The sequence below is a fragment of the Ptiloglossa arizonensis genome, chromosome 5 (assembly GCF_051014685.1).
Source record: "Ptiloglossa arizonensis isolate GNS036 chromosome 5, iyPtiAriz1_principal, whole genome shotgun sequence".
Taxonomy (NCBI): Eukaryota; Metazoa; Arthropoda; class Insecta; order Hymenoptera; family Colletidae; genus Ptiloglossa; species Ptiloglossa arizonensis.
Genome location: NC_135052.1, coordinates 26075532 through 26098359, shown reverse-complemented (window position 1 = coordinate 26098359; position 22828 = coordinate 26075532). Strand labels below are relative to the sequence as shown.

General features: G+C 38.9%; 1 protein-coding gene and 1 long non-coding RNA gene across 2 annotated transcripts in view; both read left to right on the top strand.

The window, feature by feature from the left end:
- LOC143146612 (uncharacterized) overlaps positions 1–22828 on the top strand; it is a 128512-nt gene that overhangs the window by 72110 nt on the left and 33574 nt on the right. The gene's annotated exons all lie outside the window — the stretch shown is intronic.
- Positions 3230–5325, top strand: LOC143147156 (uncharacterized). The gene is made up of 2 exons (XR_012992184.1): positions 3230–4406; positions 4534–5325. It is a non-coding gene; the product is annotated as an uncharacterized LOC143147156 (long non-coding RNA).

Here is a 22828-nt window from a genome sequence, read left to right as displayed (position 1 = left end):
AAGGAAACGTGAGACAATGTCAAATGTTTCTACAGAGGTCGCGAGCCACGTTGTTTTGATACATCAAGCCACCGTTCGAGAACTGCGTACGAACGTATTTTCTTAAATCGACGCACCGTGCATCTGTTTAATCGTGCTGTTAATAGCACTAATTTGTAACCCGAAAAGTAAACGGTCGGGTGCAAAGGTGGGGCGGTATCAAGAGGCGGCGGAGAAAGAGTCTGAACACGCTTTTCAATATTTACGAATAACCACACCCGATTAACCAGAAAGCCGACGGCGAACGAGCAAGCCCTGTTTCAACCACCACTGTGCCTGGAGGGGGTGAATTGACCCCCAACGAAACACACTGTGCACGCGTAATGTAACGGCGACCAATGAATCGCAAAGTGGTTGCACCACGATGCTTGAAAACAAAATGTTAACAATATCGTGCATATTGCAGCTTTGCACTTAATATTGAAATTTTGTTGCTCGGTATCGCGTGTCTCGGCTTTGAACGTATTTTTTATCTCGATAACGAATAACGTTTTTTAACGATTTATTCCCGGCTCATGAATAAACTTTTATCTACATAAGTGTTTATACGAGTTAACGTTTATTCGTATAACGCGGACGGGGCGAATCAGTGTCCAGCGCAATTTTACCTCGAGTAACCATTATAAATAACGAATTAGTTTTTATTTACCGGTAATGAATAAATTATCATTCAAATTAAATTTCATTTGAATAACGATAATAACCAAATACATTCGATCGTTCTATATTCGAATAATTATTTACTTTGATAATAACGGATAAATATTCCATATTATTAATTATTCAACGTTAAATAACGATCTGTTTAGTAACTATAAAAAGGAATGAAGGTTATCATTCATTGTTAGGTAACTAATTATTCGCATAATGAATAAACTTATTTATTTGCAACTTTGAATTTGCATTTCGAACATACTTTTATTTTTTACAAACGAACACTAAGAATAACGAATAATAATAATGCGTTAATTATCGGATAATTATCTGGATAATGAATTTACGCAAGTAGTGAAATTATTTATGTCGTTAACCTCGTGTAAATTATATCTCTATTAAGCACGTTGACAAATCCTTTATCTTCAAGGACTAATATGCTTGTTTGATTGTATGATATTTAAATTATATACAGTTCAAATTTTATTTAAAAATTTGTGAAATAGACGAAGTTATATCCCATCGTATACAGGTACCTCGTCGGGCTCTTCAATAGAATTCACCGCACTCCAGGTATACATTTATTGTTACCGACATAAAAGAGGGGTTTACCTGGGGTTTTCCCATCGATTACTTCCAACTGATACCTAGAGATTTCCCACTGACTTTATGCTTGTCAGATGGTCACAGTATTTTCATGTTCGGAGTGTCTCATTTCCATTTTGTCACTCGTATTGAGCAGTTCGTTCGAATTTTAAAAACAGTGCAGTGATTGTGGTTACAAAAATCAAAATGAAAAGATAGATGCAAGAAGAAAATATCTCTTAAAAATTTATACGAAATTGAGAAAAAAAAAATACGGTACAAGTACTTTCGTGAAGAAATTAAAAAGAGAGTATAAAATTCTTAATTTTTTTACAGTTTTTACAACCATTTCACAATATGTAAAATGTACCGAATGTGATAGTGACGTGGAATTTAAATGCGAGAGCACTCGTGAACTGGGTTTCAAAATAATGATTATTCGCAATGGCTGTAATCCTGTTTTAATTCCATCGTGTCCGTATATTGGTCCTGCCTACAAAACAAATGTGTGAGGTTTTTATTGAACGTATTGCGGACCATCATATGAATGTTGTATGGAAGGTTAGGTGATTATAAGATTAGGTATAAATTGGGTTATAGATTTAAGTTGGCAATAGTGTGGGGGGAATGTGAGGTTAAACGAGTGGTAGTCGGGGATTGCGAGAATAGTGCGTGTACGTGTGCGCTAAGTAGTTTTAATCTCTTTAGGTTAAGAAACAATTAAATAGATATAAACAGAGTTCTCCCATTTTCCCATTATTCTTATTTCCCAACAATAAATAAACGTTTTATTTGTGCAACGAGGCTACTAAGTGCTGATCTAAATAACGTTAAAAAGTTTTATGGCACAATAGACTTACCAGTTCCTATTGCACATAGCACATACGAGCTTCTTCCGCGGTGCATGAATTATTTAGAAATGCCGTAAAAGAAAAGAAAACATCAACAGTTCCAACTTTTCTTACTGCTAGGGGTATATAGTCTCTTAATACACTTTTTCTAATGTCTCTATCGTAGTCTTCCTGTCAATATTGTTCTTCGATATTTTATTTACCACTATTTATACAGTTTTAGAAGTCACGTTACACTCAGGTTTTAATAACAGTAATTTTAAATACACCTCCTCTCGTATACACTTACATATGTACATACTTTTTGTAATAATACTATTGCACTCTCGTGACATAGTAAAAAATGCACACGTGAGAAAAAATCTGCTCGACGAGAATTAAAATTGTGACAGTTTTGAAAGACCACGTGTTTGCAGTACAATCGGTAAATACAGAAGGATAATTGATATTTCGAACAATTGATCCGATTAAATGTATAATGTCGCGTCAGAAAAGTGTAGAAGTCGGCCAGTCGAGATAATCGACGAAAGAATCGCAGCGACTTAACCTATAAGGATTCAGTGACACGCTGAAAGATGCGAACTCCTCGAACGATGCTGGAACAGCCTCCACTAAATCTTAGTTCAATAAACACTCCATAGAGCGTGTTACGGGAATTACCCGTCGTTAGTCTACTCGCAGATTAGCCAAGAGCTTAACGATCCTTCCCGAGGTCCGATGAAAATCGACCGTGCGACTTGTTGTTTGGTTCGAACACGATGATCGCGCGGCATTTATTAATTTTGAAAAATAAATTCGCCCGAGTCGAGAGCGATTCCAGTTGCATCGATACGAATAGTAAACATACATAAACACGTTATTCGTTTTAAATTAAATTTTGCGCCCAGCTTAACCCTTTTATTATTTTTCTCTAATTTATCGTTATTATGTAAAGTTTTGTCAACTGTACGTTGCCCGTATTTAGAAGTACGCCTTTATTTATGCAAATTATTTTCAATAATTCTGAAATATCAAGACCAACCAAATCAACGTTTTTCTTTCATTTTGAAATTAACATTTATTCGAGGCATTGCACAAAATTTTGTCGTTTTGGAATTTATAAGACGGTGTTGAGTGTTTTCAAAAAAATTTAATAATATTATTGACGAAAAATATTTTCTTTTAAGCGTAATCTTATTTTTTGATAAATAAATGCTATTGCTTTCTTCTGTGGGAGCTATTTGCTTATGATGCGACGGTGTAATGACTGAGAAATGGACTTTGGAATATTTTTGACTGTTGTGAAATATTTGTACATCCTCGGGCCCGCGACACAATAACAAAGTGCAAATTGGCCCTCGGGCCAAGATGAGTTACATGCCTACTGTATATGTACGTATATTCTTTCACACGTTTCGTATTCTTCGCTCGTTGAGATTTTTGGGTACGATTGCTCCGAGGACTGAAATAGTACCAACTATAACGCGCTAATCTTTGAGTAAATGAAACGAAATTATCCCCACCACTGTTTACGTTTCTTCAGCGTGAACGATTCATAGACTCGAGCGGTTGGTTATCCGAAGCGAGCAATAAAATACTAAACACCAAAATTTTGATACTTAAACTAATGAAACTTACAACTTTTATATTTATCGTTCCGTTTTCATCAGTTATTATCAATGGATTAGTAAATTCTTCTGGATAAAAATAGACACGACTTCGTTGGACTTAATTGTAATTCTATGTAATTCGAATGATTTTTAAAAAACTTTTAAATATAATTACCAATAATTTGAACGGGATTGTGTTTGTGCTCATCTTTGTCGGGAAAGTATCACCGGTTCATTGACAATGCTCTCATGAAAATAGGCCAAAAAATATACAAATTTTAATTTTTATTAACACTCGATTCGGGCTTATATTTTATCATTTTCGGTTACCCGTTCTTGATATCGTTCTGATTTACTCTCGAAAACTCGATCTCCTCCGGATAACTGAACGCACCGAGAATTCGATTTCGTTTCAGTTATCCGGGGATTACTTGCAGCACTCGATAAATTCTAAAGAATTCAATAGTACAACTCAGGCTGTTTTTCCGTGAAAGTTGCTTCAGTCTAGTTCCCCGATCGACCGAAAAAATATCACTTCCACAACAAGAGGAAAAATAGAACCAACGCAATCACCGACCGGCGAGTTAACTGCAAAATCGATGGAGGTTAACCGAAGACGGAGGAACGAATTAAGGATCAATTCGGGGCGTGTCAAGCGAGATAAAAAGGGTCGTCGATACGTTCGGTTGTAAGTGGTTAGTTCCTGGACAGGATGCGCATAGAGAATTTTGAAACACGATGAAAATCGATCGGCTACCTCCTCCTCCTCCTCCTCCTCCACCTCCTCCTCTCCGGCTTAAACCGGCTGTTCACAGATTGCCGGTCCACACTGACACGCCGAGAACGCAACTGCGTTGCCCGTGTGTTTGTACTCACAGAGAAGAGAAAGACAGACAAAGGAGGGCAAACAAAGAGAGAGACGGAAAATCTACCGGGTGATTCGTCCAACTTGACCCCCGTATCTCGATGAAAAAGTTAAAGTGGTAGAAAACTGACTGCCGCGTTGCGTGGACGTTGCGACGCGCCGCAACTTTTATTCGAACGATATTTTCGACGAACGAACCGTCGACGAACAGTTAAGGCCGTCTAGTTCGGTGAATCACCCTGTACAGACCGAGACTGGACGAGCGACGGAGAGAGAAGGGGGCGGGGCGAGTGAGTGGGACAGCACGAATCGAAGAATAGGAGCGGGACGAAGAATGTCTGACGAAGGAGCGAAGGAGAACGAAGAGTAAATAGTTGCGAAATGAGAGAGAGTCAAAGTGAACGAGGAAAGCGTGTAAAAGCTCTTCGCTCGCCCAAGGAAGAAGACAGGGAAGCATACGAAGAGAGTGTACCATATATCGCGCAACATTCTTCGCACACGGAGTTCGCGTATTTATTGCATACCGCTAACGGTACCGTGTCCTACGTCCTTTACAATTATTACGAATTTCCGATTCAACGGTTCGTTTCAGAACGTAATGGTGTATTACACGTGGCGTATTTCGAATTCTTCGTCAGAGTATACTTTATCCATACCATGTTATTTGTATGAAGCGTTTTACGGGATTGTGCAAACTCACAGTGACTTTTAACAGTTTCCGAACAGTTATTTCAAATAATGTTTTTGGTCAAACCAGCAGTCTTTTAAAGAGTGTTGTAATAACGTAAACATTTCCGACTTCTTATAAATATTAATATAATTTTAATAAGTCTGTAAGAACGTGGTATCATATTTTTCTGATTATTTTTTTGGTCAAAGTGATTTTTTAATATATACATATATGTATGTATATACGTTTTCAAGTTCTTTTAGATTATCATTGGACACTGACATAAAATTTTATGCACATACCTATAACATATTGATGTAATATTTTACAAAATATGAGAAATAATTAAACACTTGTTTAAAAAATATAATGCATAGTTACATTTTTAGTCGTGCTTTGAAAGAGAGATCGAGATGAATTGTGAACACGTAACATGAAATTGATAACTTTAGCATTTTGCAGTATACAGAGTGAAATGATTAAAACAGGCCGTCTGAAGATGTCTTTACTTTCTAATCTATAAAAAAAGGAAAGTATTGTAAACAAAAAATATTTCGATACAATATTATTTAAGAAGAAAACATGTTTTAAAAACTCCCAATTATTTTTTGATTATTAAAAAAAAAAACTAATAATGCTAGTACTAACAAAATTATTACAAATAAAAAACTCTTTTATTATGTCAATTTGTATCCTATAAATGATTCGATTGGTACATTTATAAAAATATTGTTTCGTTCAAGTAATTATTTTTCTTGAATTAAAATAGTATGAAAGCGATGTATCGGGAAATATTATTCTCTCCATTGCAGATTCTAAATAAATATCTAATCTCGCTGTATATACTCTTTGTTAATTTCTATTCGTGAATATTATTAATCTGTGATACGATAATGGCGAGAAGCTTCATAAATTTGTTAAAACTTTCATAATGTGTTACACTGAAATGGAGAAAGTTGATACGGTCTTCAATTATAGTGAATGTCCCCATAGTATGAGATAAGCAGTACGTTTGTATGCTGAAAGATTTCCTGTTCGTCCCAGATTTGACGATGTACATACACTATCGCTCAAAAATATTTACTCATGCGTTCGGTACAAAAAAGTAACCTTTATTTATCAGAAAAAGGTAGTTATGTCTTTAAACTTATATATATTCAACAAATATGTATTTTCATTAAACATATTTTCTGTTAGAAAAACAAAAAGCTACATACACTATCAATTCCTTAAACAAAATAGTCAAACTCTTATTCTTTTATTGAATATAAACATAATAATAAGTGATCAAATACTTTTGAGCGATAGTGTAGTCATATTGAACTACTTTAGAGTATAAATTGATGTTCCGGGTCGATATTTTGAATACTCGTATCAGCAGTGTGTACATAAATAAGAAAATTACCAAAATATTCGATCGACTCTTCTTCGTTCAATATTTCTAGTGGTAATTGACTTTTGAGGAACTCGAATGCCCTTCAATCATAAATTACTATACACATCTTAAAGTGCTCCATTAGAAGGTAAGTAAAAAAACACATAATTCCATTTAGGAAAGTAAAGTTGAACTTTGCATCTTTTTCAAATCTCCACCAGTAAAAAGACTACCAACGTTAGATTAGGCTCCTCTTGAAACCTAACAAGATTTGTAAAAACCATTTTTGTCTATCGCCAAAAGTAAACGAGATATTCAGGTGGTCCGTTTTAAGTGCCTCACCCTGTATATCTCCGCACGTATACACGCCCTGTACATATAAACAGAAGAAATGCGGCTGGATCGATCCAATCAATAATATTCACTCTGCAGAGAAAATACGGTAGGAAAAACTGTCCGTGCTTCGCGTCGATTTTCGTTTTTCCCCTTACGTGAATTATTTTTCTCAAAGTAACCATCGATATCCTGTATGTCCGGCGCGTCTCCCGAACGAAAATGATATTCGTGAGCGAGCGTGGCTCGAGCAGGAGAGGACGGTCGATCGGCAGGAATTAAAATATCGAGCGTCTCGAATAGGAGAGCGCAGTGCTCGAAAGCTGCGTTCGAGAGAGGAACAGAGAGGGAGGTGAGAGCGAGACGCGGCGAGCGTAGGAAGAACGAGGACAAAACAGTCGAGTAGTCCTGGTTCGTTCTGTCCTCGTTCCTCCTATACGCGACTGCACTGAATCGTCTCCTCCTTTCTTTCGCTCATCGGCCGGGGAACGAAAGAAAGACAGAGCCTTTTGTTCTGGTTCGTGTACTGGATAATCCGTGTTTAAACGATTTTAGTTGATGCTCTCGTGTAATATTATTGGATGCCAATCCGTGCCTCGAACACCCGGAATTGTTTCGGTGAACCCTCGTCACTTTCGAACGGCAGCTGTTCAATTCCTGCGGACACGGTAATGAATATTTGCTGGACCATTACCGACTAAAGCTCGTGCCCGATTATTTTTTTTCATTAGGGTAGGTCAAATCACACGGTCAGAGCGGGTCGGTGCGCGCTCTCTCGCGTATAACTATAAGAGCAAGTGTTTGTTTAAGGCGCATATAGAGTGCCCCGCAATGAGCGGCGGAACCGAGAACGTGGATTCTACGCGCAAAAATAAATCGAAGAGCCGGAATAAGATTTTATCGTAAGAGTCTTCGGTTTGGGAACGACCATTTTGAAATTGCGCGAAAGTTCTATGAAAATTTAATTTAACGCCACTTACTGTAGATGTTCTTCGCGTTTGCCAGAGTGTACCAGAATCGTAATATTTACGACCAACTGTGGTACTATGTATTTTCAAAATGGATTTCTTCAAAAATCAAGCTCAATTCGAAGAATTTTATTCTCTAGTGAGCAGCGATTAGAGAATTTTGTTTACTCTTGCAATTAATAAAAGACCACGATAACAATCGTTACGAAAATTTATGAATAATTACAAACGATATTCGTAATCGTAATAACGAATAATTCGTAATCACTCGACGAAAAGTTATTTAATCTTTTACTAACAATTTCTACCATTTTTTACTCATTTATTTATTGATTGTATGTTATAACATGTAAATAAAAAAAATTACTCGATCATTGATAATCATAATTGTACCGTGTACCACGAATCGTGGGACACCGTTGCACACGAGTCAACGATTGTTTCCTCCAAAAAAAAAGTTAAGTAAACGAAAACAACCAGGAACAAAGACACCATTATCGCGCCTTTCGACGTTTGGCTTCACGAAGCTCGGCGTTCTTATCTGAAATACATGAAATTCTAAGGTTACACACGCGTCTGAAATTTTGATCGGGTAAGGGGAAGCGATATATCCGTGCGCGGCAACCCAATGGATAGAGCCCTTTGGAACCGGTGGCTTTGTATTTCTGAAAAACACGTTTCCCCTTTCGATCACACTTTTTTTTTTTACCTCTCCTTTCGCAGCGGCGATCGAAGACTGGTCAAGCGTCGCGATCGATTTAAAGTCGAGAAATTCGAGCCTGTGGACTGGCGGAGCGCGAGTCTCGTCGGTGCCCGCGGTGTATCGCGGTTATTCAATTTCGTGGCAACGAGATACGCGTTGTCGACAAGAAAACGAGTACCGCTACGACACGAGTTCTGAGTCGTTTTCCCCTTCGCGCGGTTACCTCTCCTCCCCTCCCCTCCGCCCCGCGGCCGTCGCGCTGCCATAGCCCCCCCCCCCCCACTCCAGGCTCGCTTCGCCCAGTCGTGTTCTCCCTCCTCGTCGTGCGAACGTCGCGTCTCGGCCGTTCTCTCTCCTCCCGTCGCCGTTAGTAATTCTGCCATTACTATGTACCTTCCATTTCCTCGACCGTCCTTCGTTGAGCGCGCTGCAATTTTTCTCGGTTAGCGGCCGGGTCGGTTGAGGCCAAACATGAAAATCAAAGGAAATTTCAAGGAAATTCCTTTACTCCCCACGACGAAACGTTCCGCTCCCACCCTTCCCGGAACCGAAAGGAAGCCCGGTTCCCTTTTGTGGCGGCGTTATCGCGTCCAGCCGTGTCCGGGGCAATTTTTATTTTCGTAAACCTCGTCTGGACGATATTGCATTTCGAAGATATCGGAGGTCGACCCGTAGATACGTTTATTCGAACGTCGTCAATTTCTGTCGCGCACTCCCTTATGGTAATTGGCTGTATCATTCGCAGAAACGTTTCGTGTTAACCCTCCGGCAATGGACTTATTATTATCTAGGCTATTTAAACTATTCATTGCTGATACCGTGTATTTTACAGAGCATTTTATTTCTTGGTGTATAGGTTTGCTTCTTATTTTTTCTATTCTTCTAAATTCTTCTCGCGAGTATATGTACTCTTGCGGTGTATATTATTTTATTCTCTTTTACACACGCTTTTGTTTGTTTGTTTTTCTTATGTTACATTATCTCTCTACTATATCCAAGGGATTACAGTTTGTACATAATCAAAATTGTAATAAATAATAATAATTATTATCAATATTAACTTCTTTACTATCTTTACTTATTTATTTAAATAATACGATTATGAAATAAATATATAACAAGTGAAATAAATATACATAGTGTGTGTGTGTATAGTCTAAACAAATACAAGTTTATTTATTTAATATAATAAACACAAACACGTACAATTTATAGTACAAGTAAAATTTAGTTACATAAGTTTATGTACAAGTAAAAATGTACATAAAGAACGTAACGCGATTAAGCAAATATAAATATTAAATTACACAAAAATTTGGAAAACGTATATCCAGGCATTGTGTACAGCATTCGAACATAAATGATACGTTCGTACATTGCAACTACACTTTCGTTCTATATTGAGTTTTCGAGAAAAGAAAATTTTTTCCGAAAAAATAGTTAAGAAACGTAACATAATGGCGTTCATTCTATTCAGCAAACCTTGGTTGAGACTCGATGGTACGAATGATGCCCGTACAAAGGAATGTTAGCTCGTTAAAACCGCGGGAAAAGGTTCTTACACGGGCTTTGTTAATAATTTCTGAACTATCGTAACAAGAAATAGATTATTAACAATAACGAGGAATTTAAATCCAATAAGAACAACAATTATGTTAGCAGTTTATTGTACAACAGTTAAATAGGCTTGACCTCTAGCTTGGACTGGTTTGTCGAGAAACACGGGTCAGGTGCCTTGACCTTGAAACACCAAATTCAAGTTTCTTCCCGAAGGGCGAACAAAATTGCACGATCGGATAATTCTTTCGTGCTCGAACGAAATATCTACGCTTGGATATATATTCACGGCGCATCTGTAACGAAAAGTTAACAGGTTACCGGGGAATAACAATATAGGAATAATGCGCGAAAAATCCACGGATGTACGCTAGCAGACGGGCAGGATACGCTCGGTTACGAAGCCGACGCGCGGCGCAACTTTCCAGCTGTTCTCTACGGTAAACTTCCTTTCTCCGCCAGTGGCCACGCCGCGACGTCCTTCTCCAGATATTAAACCTCAATGTTTCCCGTAAAGCCAACGAGAACAGCCGCTCTCTCGCTGGTACGAATCCACGAGAAAGGAGAAGGAGAAGGAGAAGGAGAGCCGGTTCCCCCCGGCCAGGGACCCCTCGAATTCGAAAGGCCTTGGCTGTTTAACCCTCTTAACCCTTCTGTAATATCCGCTACGATCCCACGGAGACACCTCGCGCAGTACCGCCACGAATATTGTCGCAGCGTCCACCTTTCGAGTTATCTACGTCCCGCGATCGCCGAGCGCTCAACTACGGTTACGTTTCGGGTATTGATAACATTTGTTGCTCGGTTTCGGGATCAAGAGTCATCCCCACTACTGTTTGTTTTTCATCGGCTCGAGCGGAGGGCAGCCACGATAACGAAACTCGAACTTCATACTTGTTTTGTATACAAGATTGTATACATTGAAAAAGAAGAAAAATAATAATAAGAAGAATACAGTATCGAGTAAAATTATTATTATTGTTTGAAAATAATAATCCAGTCTCGAGGAAAATTATTATTATTGTTTGAAAATAATAATCCAGTCTCGAGTAAAATTAGTAATATTGTTTGAAAATAAATACTTGTTATACATACAAGATTGTATACATTGAAAAAGAAGAGAAATAATAATACAGTATGGAATAAAATTATTACTATTGTTTGAAAATAATAATACAGTCTCGAGTAAAATTAGTAATATTGTTTGAAAATAAATACTTGTTTTGTATACAAGATTCTATACATTGAAAAAGAAGAAAAATAATAATAATACAATATCGAGTAGAATTATTACTATTGTTTAAAAATAATGCAGTCTCGAGTAAAATTATTAGTACTTAAAATTGATAATACAGTACTAGTATTGTTTAAAAAAAAAGGAAAAATAATAATAATACAGTATCTCATTCATTGTCCTCGAACAGGCTGTTCGAGTTCGACCAGTTCTAATAAAAATTCTCCATCCGTGTTTCGCATATTAATAATTGGAGATTCCACATTTTCGAATATAATAAAAGGCACTGCTGCAAACGTGATTAATAGTAATTGCCGCTTTCGTACGACAGAACTGGCAATTTGTTCGAAAACGAGATAGGTAGGGATTTTTATCTGGAACTGTAAGACTCACAAGGGATATCCACAAAGTATCCGTCCCCTTCAAATCCCAATTTTGATGAAACTTTGCAAAGGTTTGTAGAGCAGCCAAAAATAACTCAAGAGTAAGGGGTAACATTAAACTCCTAAGTTTCCCCCTTTAATGCTACCTTAAAAAGTATTTGAAGCAAAGAAAATATCATTTTTACATTTTCTTGAATATTTAACTATATAATTTTCAAAGAATATTAATTTCATCATTTCACACAAGGCAGTACTCTAATGCTACCTTAAAAACTATTCGAAGCAAAGAAAATATAATTTTTACATTTTATTGAATATTCAACTATATAATTTTCAAGGAATATTAATTTCATAGTATTGTTTCACGTTATTACCAAGCTATGAAATTATAAATTATAGAAAATAATTTTACTTTAAATATAAATGAATTAATCGCAATTAAAATTTTGTTCTCAAAAATTATAATTAACTTTTTCATTTGTAAAATATAAATTATTTCAAAATAATTGCGAATATTCTAACCGTAATTTGTACAGTTTTCGTGGAATTCTCCTATCAATAATAGCGAGTTTCCGGTAATACGAGGAAACAACCAAAAGGGGGGGACAGAATTCATATTTCTAAACAAGAATATGAATATTATGGTCTACGCGTTCAGTTGGTCACAAACTCTTGACATCTTCGTCACCGCATGAATATTTTGGAATAAATTAGTCCGAGTGCACTCTCAACCTCGAAACCGTGGCCTTCGACGAACGAACACTGTCACTGTGAGTGTATCGCCCGTGCAGGCCACAGGGGGATTACGTTCGAGGTTTGCTTACCTTCCGATGGAACTCATCCGTAGAAGTACTTTTCGACGAATCTCTGTTCCGACTCAGCTCCGCTCTATGGCCAGAAAGGAAGCTTTCCGCACGAAGCTAACACCTCAAAGCTTTATGAGTTCAAAAGAATTGATTGAATTTTTCGTTTCATTATTTAATTGTATGTAACGCAAAAAATATTCTGTACAATTTTCATAAGGAAATTCCGGAAAATTTACCAAGTTCTGGCTAACGTTATAATGAAAGTAAATTTGTGTTAGTAAACTCTTAAAAATGATATAACAAATTTTATAAATTTTTAATATTTTTTTAAACACAATTCAGCGTATATAACCGATAAGATTATCTTCGATTCGTCGAACAATTTTTTTAAATTTTTTCTCCCCTTCAAAAATGCGTGATTTTGTCAATTTTTCGGTATTTAAAAATCGACTCTAACAGGTCATCGAATCACTAAAGAATCATGCCGATAGTTGCAGCTACGTTCCTACTATACGCACGAGTACACGGAACTTAATTTGGTGGCCGTAATTGTTTATATACAACTTGGATCATTTTTTCAATAATCTACAATCTATTCTGTTCCTTATGAAAAAAGAATCCGAACAATTCGTCGCGTAGCTTTCCCGGAATAAATTTTTGAAACGGGCCCTTTCTTCGCGCGATAACAAATAGTACGTGCCCGCCGTACGATGTATCTATTCCGACTAATCAACTCCGAGCATTAGGCACGAGACAAGAAGTAACAGCGGTGCCGGTTGCGAGCGGTGAAAATAAAAATAAAAATAGAAAATCGTTTCCCGAAAGTGAAAACTCGAGGATTCAACGAGGACAAATAAGCGTCTAATCTTGGGTTGGTCGTGGGCCGGCAGGATCGGGCCCGTAACGGGCCAGAAATAGGGACGGTACTCTCTCCCTACGGGTGGAACGGCTCGGGAAGTTTGGTGGCTCGTGTCTGTTCAATTACGAGACACCCAGAGTACAACGCTCCCAACAGCTCCGCTACGGAACGAGTCCTGACTCACGTTTTTCTCTCCTCCCCGGTGTACACAGTCGTGCTCCTCTTTCTCCGTTTCACGCTGTTCCTCCGGTCACGTCGGTCCGACATGCGCGCGCGCGAGCGAGCGAGCGACTACACGGCTGGCGATGGCCATTCGATGGCGTGCTCCGCTGCAGCTTGCGAGTTTTTCGACTGGTTCCGAGTCGCGTACGAGGCTCTCGAATTGCACATCGAGGGTCGATCGGAACGGATGTTATGAGACGCCGACTCTGTTTCAGGCCAAGCGTTAGAAAGGTAATGGACCTATTCCATGTCTACGAATCGAAGAAAAAAGAGCCTAGAAAAGCATCGTGTCGTAGATATGGTCGATTTAAAGGGATATCCACGGGTGGAAAGGATCAATTTTGTATTTTTTGACCGAAACGGGGGGAAGGTATTGCTATTGAGAAAATTTTCAACATTTCGTTTTTTCCGTATGTCGGTTAATGCCAATGCGTTTAAATGATTCAACGAATTTCAACGAAACTTTATTCAATTTTGCGCAAAATCGGTCCATGGATAACGATGGTTACCGTTTGTAATTTTTACACATGTGTATATATAAATAGTACACGATGTATTAAACTGAATCGTTTTTAACTGATTTATATATTTATAACAGCACTGTATGAATTTTTGTCGTGTAATTTACCTTAATAATAAACGAATTATTAATAATATTCCGGGACTGTATCGAAAACATCACGATAGCGCCGCATCCGGTAACCGCAAATTAAAAGTATAAACAGATTATTGTTGTATACGAATGTAGCTTTCATTTAAGCTACGTAAAATTGAGAAACTCGAAAATTATGAAATAGCGTCACTTTGGAAGCACGAAGTTTTGTACAAATGTCCAAAAAAAAAAAATTTTTTTCTTCGAATTTTCACTCACCGTTTTAAAGGTGTACTTTTGAAGCCCTACACTGTCGGTAAACCGAAGAAAAGAAAAATCGATTTTTTTCACCCGAGGCTTGAAGACTCCTCTAATGGCGCGTTCGAGTTACAAAAAAATTGTCCTTAATAGAACGAGCTAGGTCTTTCTAGTGATTTTCGTGCGGTGAGTATATACCGTTCTATCGCTCCGGTAAATAAATTGAATCGTTTGTCCTCTCGATTCCAAGAGTGGCGGGGGAGTGGGGTTGAGTGGGACTGGATCGCGTCCTATAACCGATGAATATGTATCCTCATGGTTCAGTGCACCGTGAAGGGTGAAACGACGCTGCAGAGCAGCCCGAAAATCGCTTTTGTTCAGGCTGGAACTTCTGCCGAACGTGCAAAGTTGTTTCTCGAAACGGAGATTCGGACAATCCATCGGTAGGTTGAAAATTCTCCGGATGATCGGTCGATCAAACGAAGTTAAAACATCCGCATTGCCGACAGACTGCGAGAACGACGATTTTGTATAAATAAAATAAGTTCCACGAACGAGATCCGCATTACAGATCGATGAAACGTTGAAACAAACACCCGATTTATGTTTCTCAACGACGCGCGGTTCGACTGCCATTCTCGTCTCAATTATCTCGCACAAGAGCGTCCGTAATATTATTAATTACCTCATACGTTCCATCGAAATAGTTTCCACGCGAGTTTTCATACTTTCCCCAACCGTGAACCGACTCTGTTGTTCCAGTCCATTATGTTACGATGCTATTACGAATTTGCCCCTCCCCCTTTTCTCTCGGTCTCCGAACTTATTCCTACGTTTATTGTAAGAGTCATGGATAAACGATTCAAGGTGCCGTAATGATATTCAACGGAGTTCATCTGCAATCCCGATTCGCATCACGTTGCAACCATGCACCTTTCTTCCGCACCCTCGATTGTCATTACTCGTGCACGAAACTCGAGGGAAAAGGGTTTCCCCACGCAGCCACGTTCTCTCTGCCTGGCTAGTTGCTTGGTCACGTGTTGCGCGACACGGATGCGCAGCAAATCAGAGCTTCGTTGACCGTTCAATGCGGCGGATCTACGCGATTGCTACGAAATTGTTTATCCTGTGTCGATTTCACGATTACTTACGCCATCCCGTATTCACGGCTAACGATCACGGAGTTGTTAAAGAAGCTGTTACGCAATAGATTACCAAGACGCAATACGATAAACGTATTATCAAGGTTAGATTCGATCCACCGTGTCGACCATTCGATGCCGCTCTGATTTATAGACGTCTACGTCACGCGCCGCGTGACCAAGTACTTAGCCAGGTTACGCGGTGTGTAGAGTGCACCATCGATTTACACTTCTAGACAAAAAGATTGAACACGTGTGTTATTATTAAGTTCTCAATTCAGAATTCTCCAAATGCAACGAATAATATAACTACAAACTAAAACTTTTCTATTCTTCCGTGTGTTTATCGACAAATGTGAAATAGGGGATGGTGAAACGATAGCAGGCTCGAGTTTTCATTTAAATTTCTTAGTGCCTTTCTGTATTTTGAGTCACGCAAACATACCGTTACGTAAACAGTAGTCAGCTTTGAAGATATTGGAAATATTTATTATAATAATAGGACATAAGAACGAGACAAGAGAACGAAATTTATTTGTTAAAAATGTGCCGTTTTGCGTGCTGCATCGAACTCGCGTCCCGTATCGCGTGAAATTTCTCGGAAAGTTGAGGTTGAAACTAATCCTAGAAACATTCGTTGTATACTCCTGACATGTGAGAATATTATAGAAAAAAAACTGAAACGAAAACCTGCATTGACAGCAAGACCTAACGAGAATCGTGTCGGCTTTGCAAAACGATGTGTACAGAGGAAAAAGAAATGACGAGGAATTATATTTACGAACGAGAAAAGATTCGATACGGATGGTCCAGACGGCTTTGATTATTACGATGTAAGTGCGGCGGTAAATGGGTAGTGGGAGTACAATGATTTGGGCGGGTACTTGCTACAATCAAAAGACTGACATCGTATTCGTTGAAGGTCGAACGCATGCCATCGCTTATCGTAATTTAACACAACAAGAATTGTTGGATGCACCTTGGTCGAGCAATCTATAGAGAAAATAAACAATTTCAAAATATTAACGAATCAAAAGTGTGCCTCAAGAAAGAATGAAATAAATTATCGCAAAATTGTATTCGCAGATTGTTTAATTCTTTACCAAAACAAATAATCGAAATATTCGAAAATAGAGGAGGACCCACACCACAAAATAACAAGTAACGTACTGTTTCAAAAATATATTTCATTTTTGAAAATATTCTTTTCAACTACTATTTTTCCTATATAATATTACCAAAGGGTAATGTTCGAATACCATTTGCCGAATTCGGACAATTTTGAATTTATGATCAAGAACTTGAAGATAGCGTGCGTGAACAAGATTACATTACGCACGATATACATTATTACACGGAACAAAGATTACTATACTAATAATTGTAAGAGCGATCGCTGGCGATCGTAAAAGGAGATTTTACCAGTTGGAAAATTTGTTGTAGAAAAAAATTTCGTCAACTCAGTGTCACGATTATTTCGTTCGTTCTGCGTTACAATAAGGGTACCGGAGTAGACAGGCGAAAGGAAACCGAGCGAAGTCGATATCGCCTCGAAGTATGTCGGTCCGAGGCGAAACGAATACCGCTAGGTACAAACAAGTACGAACTCGGTGCGTCTATTTTGCGCCGTACTGCGCATCGTTCCTCCCATCCCCTTCCCCCCACCCCTCCCGCTTGTCTATCCCTACTCCGCTCGCGACCCTTCCTCGTCCTAACGCAAGATAACTTTCATTCGGGCTGACTGAAACATTACGGCATAACTAGAGACAAAAGGCGTTCCGAAACTTAGCCCCGCTGGCGTTCCATTCGAAATAGAGTTCCTTAATAATGTATCATTAAGTAGCAACATCAACTCCGGGTGTAAGTATTCCCCTGAATTTTAAAACAAATCGCGCTACCGGACTACTTCGAACCCCCTCGTTCGTCTCGCTATTAATTTCGTTGACGCGGTAATATTTAACGCGAACGACTACTCCGCGTGGCTCCTTCGTACATACTCGTTGGTTTCTCGAGTTCGATTTTAATTACGGTACTCGTAACAATTCTTATTGAACGAAAAGGTCACTCTTGGGCAATTCATAATGAGGGTTAGGTTTACGTACAACTATGGTTTTTGTTATCGACTACGAGAGCCGATTTTAAGCCAAATATCGATTGGCCGCAATTTCGCGATTCGATGTCACTGTACGCTGTCCATAATTGTTTCCATATAGCAGGCGTATCGCGTACCGTGCATAATCACGCGCAATGTACATAGACGCGCACTAGGTGACCGGAATCGAAAAGCGTAACGAAATTCGTGATTTACGAGACCACTATGAAACGTCTTGCAATCGTTGGTTCGTTGCGTAATTAACAATCGACGAGTATCTTGTTCTGTAGCCTGTTTGTGAAAGCATATCTTTTTTTTTTTCGATGGCTTTCGAGATGCTGTCTTTTTCCGATGTAAAAATAATTGAAGAAACAGACGTCTGCTCGCGAAAGGTGTCACGAAAGATTTATCGTAACCGAGGCAGTTTTTTAAACTTTCATAACAAAATTCTATAACCCTGCGTCTTTCTATGCACGATGTCTTTAACCCATTAAATACTGAATTATTGTTTCTTTTTTTTCAATCGATGTTCATTTTCTATATATAGAATTGAAAAATACTTAATAAGCGGGAAATATAGTTTTTTATTATGACGTATTCTATGAGTATGACACTGGCACGCGAATGTATCTAATAATATCGAAACAGCTTGTGCAACTGCAAACGACAAACAATGTATTATAAGGTTCGATAAACATTTTGTTTAGTAAAAAGTAAGTAAATTATTGCCGATTATAATTTGTTTTTGCATTCGTAATAAAACAAAACAAGTATTAAAAAAATTACTTGTGCATTTTATTAAAGTTTCAATTACGTATCTTAAACAAGAAGGACAAGGTGCAATTAAATATATATAAAAATAAGAGTACTTAGAATCGATGGTGAACAAATTAAATTATTCGAAAAAGTAAAATAAAAGAATGAAATATGTAAAATTTTGAAATTTGTCGACCAATGAATACACTTATACAATTTATTTACTTATATACTTCTAGGTATTAACAATCAACACTTACGTATTGGAGGAGAACCAAGTTAAAGGTCAAAACGTTTGTATTGAATGAACTATATTTCTTCAAACTACAATACATACATACAAAAATGTAAGTTTATATTTTGCTCTTCATATTTAATATGTTCAATACGTTATGAAAATAAATGTTACAGAGTATGTATATAAAAAGTAAAACATAAACTTACATTTTTCGTACCTTGAAAATAACGATATTGAAACATATTTCAATACCGGTGCAAAACATCTAATAAATCTCTACCATTTAATAAGTTACCACAACTAATATTATGATGGTTCGAAATAATATTACACGACTGGATGATTTTTCCAATTCTTTACAAAAAAATTCCACGACTGCTTCCTCCACTTACGCGTGTTCCAATTAACGCCGACCGAATATGTCGTTAATATTACAAAAAAAAAAGAAAGAATAGACACTCAGGAAAATTCGAAATGGTCAGTTTCTTAACAGAATGAGAACCGCTTATTTTTGCCAAGGAGAAAGAACGGACCTAACGGAGTCACCTTTTTCCCCGATACCACCACGCAAGGGTCCCTTTAAGATCGAGGAAGAAAACATCTCCGACTTCCCACAAAAGTGCACTTAACCCTCTCGCTCTTCCCCCTCCCTTCCATCCTTCCCCCTCTCAACGCGGCTAGTCGCGAACCTCCCACTAGATGCTCATTAGATCGCATCGAAGCGGAGAAAAGCGGAAAGATCCGAGCTCCCTCGTTCGAATTGGTGCGTATGGTGGTAAAGCAGAACTGTCCGGCACGAATTGTGTTTGCTTTTACTCGGAGAAAGGAAAGAAACGCGCATGGTACTTGTACCGGGGACAGAGAACGAGAGCGTAGAGGGCGTGTTGACGCCCGTGCCTTAATCACTGATAAGTTAAACGCATCGGGTCACTTTCGCTCTTGTTTGACCAACGGACCGGGAACAATACTTCGTCACGACTCGAAAAATTTCAACGCGTCACGGCGCCGTTGTCGCTCGAGGAGCTGGGTCACAAGGTCCGTCATTTTTGATTTCGAATTTTTACGAACAACATCGTTTAAACGTTTATCTTTTATTCGTTAAAAGTTTGTTTAACTCGTTGTTAAATAATCGATTTAAGACCGAACGGCTCACCTTCGAAAATATTTGGAAGGAACAAATTATGTTGTATATAATTTAAATTTCTTCGAAAATGTAAATAAATATATTCAAACGCACGATTACGTCGTACTATGTCGTTTCTTAAATTAAATTCGAAATTAGATTTTTATCTCGTTTGATATACTTCTCTGTGTTATCTTGTTTTTAGTTGTATTGCTATGTTTATATAATAACTTTAAGGTTTATTAGTAAATTTATTTATTATACGATAATGTGTATACATTGTACTTGTGTGTATGACAAAGACGTGTAACAAAAATATTGTTAATAATATTGTTAATATTATTAACAAAATCGACATTCCCATTCTTAATTTTTTTGGGTGCTCTTCGGGAAATACATTGCAAATAAATTAATTATAAGTCAATTGTAATCAATTTGGTTATAATCGATTTACGAATAAACTTGTATTATATAAATAAAAAAAATAATTTTTACTTGCTACTCACAGATTGTACATTACATCACCACGCTTATCTTTGTGTAATGATTAAAATAGAATATTGATATTATATAACCATTGAACACTACGTAATAAAACAAAGAATAATTTAATCCGGTTGTAAACCTGTATATTCGGATACGTATTGTACGAACGTTTACCAGTCGACTGATTCAAAACAACGGATACGAAAGGACAACGCAAGGCAACCCGATGACATCCGTTACATAATGTTACGAAGGTCGAAGTAGTAAGAAACGACTATTTCAAGAGCAACAAATGTATCAAATTTATTAGTTAAACTAAAAATAATAATTCCACTTGGTAAGAATTTTATTTCTCCTCCATGAAAAAATGGCTTCGGGAACAAGCAGGGTTTCCAGGTAGGGCACCAAGCCTGAAAAAGTCTAAGAAACCGCTAAACTGAACGAAAACAGGCCAACGAATTAACATCTTGACCGATGAAAATGTATACGCAGAGACCGAATTATCAGCGTTATTGTAGAAACGGAACTGAGAACCGAGTTGTAAAAGCTTTGGCGTAAAGAAGCATCGGGCCGGCTGGAGGCGACATTACCAAACAAAGGGTTAAGGGACAGGTTTAATGTTTCGATACGAGCGCGGTTTTTTCCCCGGCGTGGCACGTAGAGACGCCTGGCGCGCTCGCCACAATATTTCACATGAACGTTCGCACAAAAGCGCACGCCACATTATCATATCACATTACGGTACTTACACGCGCGTACATCTACTAAATTCCACGTATGCCCCATCGGGTATAATGTACCCTTCCTATCTACCATTAAATCAAACGCAAACCACCTACCGGCTTGTCGGACAGTTCATTTGGTACGCCTGCTTTCCGTACCGAGTTCGAAAATCATGGGTTTTTGTTTCGCAGCCTGTCGATAACGGTTCGCACGTTGATTTCTCGAAGAATGCGAACCGGCGAACTTGGATATAGACCAGCCATTGTTGCACGCAACCGTATTCCGTAAAAGAAGAACAAGTAAAACCTTCGATTATCGTTTCCACCGTACAGCCAATGTATCGATATACTCGAAAACCGTAAATCGAGCGCGAATCACTTAGCATTCCCCTGGTCTGTTTAACCCTGGCCCCTCTCCGTCCACCGTACCCACACCTGTTCTCTACCGATTGAAAGCGACCCCGGTCGATTCCGTGAGAAAAAAAAACAGGTAGTGACTATTCCAGCGTGTATGGCTTTTCGGTGGTGGCATAGTTACGGGCTCGTCGTCGAGGAAAAATCGCGGTGTATCTCATATACCGAAGGACGTGTACGGGTTTAAGCAGGAGATATAGAGAGGACTAGGACGGGAGGGGAAACGAGGAATCGGTTGGCGGCGGGTTACGGGTCGGTCGAGGCGGCGGAAGGGGATAGGATGGAGAGCGCGCGCGGAGGGGAGAACGACTCGGAACTCGTGTCGTAGCGGTACGACGTTCGGTCGGGTATCTCCGCATCGTGGGCCACACGCTCGGCCGGTGTCGGCTCGCATACGCGCTCAGTCGTGCTCCGGCCTTGCTTGCGTGCGATCGTGGTCGGGAGCCGCTGGATAGGGCAACAGGACGAACACTGTTTTCTTCTGTCGTATACGTGCCCGCGAGTTAGTGTGTGTCACGTACATGTATACGGGCATTCGGCAAATTACACACACGTATTAAATATATATATATATATATACATATATATACATATATATGTATATATATATGCGCATCTCTCTTTTCCTCTTTGTCCTTCGGTCATCTATCGGTCGAGTCTTTTCGTAAGAGGCGTACACTGAATCGGAGACTGCTGGGTGTCTCGCGTACGAGTGCACTTAATAAGCAGCAAAACATAAGTGGTGTATCGAAGCGTTATCTACGACTGGGTATACTAAACAGTGCGACGGCGGCAGTGACGAAAGGACGCCGAGAGAGCCTAACGTGCTCCGATTAACTTCGTTCCGTTAGTCAGCGGAGTGTGTGGTAAAGCTCTGAGAGTGCCCTGCGAGAGCAGGAAGGAAGAACAAAGAAGCGACGTCCTCTGGAAGAGCAGTGCTCGCTCGCGAAGACTTACCCGTCGTCCCCTCCGAAGACTCTCTTCTTTCTGTGTCTCTTCACTGCTTTCTCTGTGGATTCTCATCGTCTCGTCGGTGTTCTTTATCAGTCAATTCCACTATCGACATATCGGTGTGGACAGCAACGAGGAGTTGATTTCGTCTTCAGGTAAGATGATTTTGTATGACGTCACGAGAGCGATGTCAAGTTGAGCAACCTCCATCCATACGCACGTCACCCATTTGTTCTTGTGCTTCTGACTCTCTCCTACTCCCCCTCCAACCCTCTCAGTCCTTCCTCACTCCTCTGCGGTTCCAGGGTTCCTCTCCCTGTCGCTAAGTACCGCGCGTGACGATTTTGCGACAGGAGCAGCG